Source organism: Schistocerca nitens, chromosome 10 (assembly GCF_023898315.1).
Source record: "Schistocerca nitens isolate TAMUIC-IGC-003100 chromosome 10, iqSchNite1.1, whole genome shotgun sequence".
NCBI lineage: Eukaryota > Metazoa > Arthropoda > Insecta > Orthoptera > Acrididae > Schistocerca > Schistocerca nitens.
Genome location: NC_064623.1, coordinates 175,046,669 through 175,047,760, shown reverse-complemented (window position 1 = coordinate 175,047,760; position 1,092 = coordinate 175,046,669). Strand labels below are relative to the sequence as shown.

At 46.8% G+C, this 1,092-nt stretch overlaps 2 non-coding genes across 2 annotated transcripts; one reads left to right on the top strand and one right to left on the bottom strand.

The window, feature by feature from the left end:
* Positions 1-222: 222 nt before the first annotated feature.
* Trnat-ugu (transfer RNA threonine (anticodon UGU)) lies at positions 223-297 on the bottom strand. The gene has a single exon. It is a non-coding gene; the product is annotated as a tRNA-Thr (tRNA).
* Positions 298-776: 479 nt separating this feature from the next.
* On the top strand, positions 777-851 carry Trnai-uau (transfer RNA isoleucine (anticodon UAU)). The gene has a single exon. It is a non-coding gene; the product is annotated as a tRNA-Ile (tRNA).
* The last annotated feature ends 241 nt before the right edge of the window (positions 852-1,092 follow it).

The following is a 1,092-nucleotide window of genomic DNA, read 5'->3' as shown; positions in this document are numbered from 1 at the left end:
CATTGAATCTCAACCTGGCACCAGCCTCACCAACAATTAATTTTATATAATCATTCCACTTCAAATCCTTCCGTACGCATACTCCCAGATATTTTACAGAAACAATAAAGGATCCTTCTTTCTATGTATTCGCAATACATTACATTTGAAATGATAATTAAATAGACACCCTAGCTGCATACAGGCGTTGATCTACTTCATTGGGGACATGTTGAAAATGTGTGCCCCGACCGGGACTCGAACCCGGGATCTCCTGCTCACATGGCAGACGCTCTATCCATCTGAGCCACCGCGGGCACAGAGGATACTGCGTCTGCAGGGACTTATCCTTTGCACGCTCCCCGTGAGGTCCACATTCCCAACATGTCCACACCACAACATTCGTAGTGCGCCTAATAGATTTTTGCCCATCATACTCATTACATGTCCCCAATGAAGTACATCAACGCCTGTAGGCAGCTATGGTGTCTATTTAATTATCATTTCATTTCTAGCAAAGCTGCATGGTCATCCACGGTAACTGTTCTTTCGGGAACAGATACTACCGTCATATATAGTTAAAATATGGCTTCCCGGCCATTGACCTTCTTGTGCGAACGCACACGCTGTGCCCGAACTCGTACGGGACTTGGTAGATTAATCTGCCACGAGTAATGAGTATGATGGGCAAAGATCTATTAGGCGCACTACGAATGTAGTGGTGTGGACATGTTGGGAATGTGGACCTCACGGGGAGCGTGCAAGGGATAAGTCCCTGCAGACGCACTATACTCTGTGCCCGCGGTGGCTCAGATGGATAGAGCGTCTGCCATATAAGCAGGAGATCCCGGGTTCGAGTCCCGGTCGGGGCACACATTTTCAACATGTCCCCAATGAAGTACATCAACGCCTGTATGCAGCTAGGGTGTCTATTTAATTATCATTTCATTTCTAGCAAAGCTGCATGGTCATCCACGGTAACTATTCTTTCGGGAACAGATACTACCGTCATATATACACTCCTGGAAATGGAAAAAAGAACACATTGACACCGGTGTGTCAGACCCACCATACTTGCTCTGGACACTGCGAGAGGGCTGTACAAGCGATGAT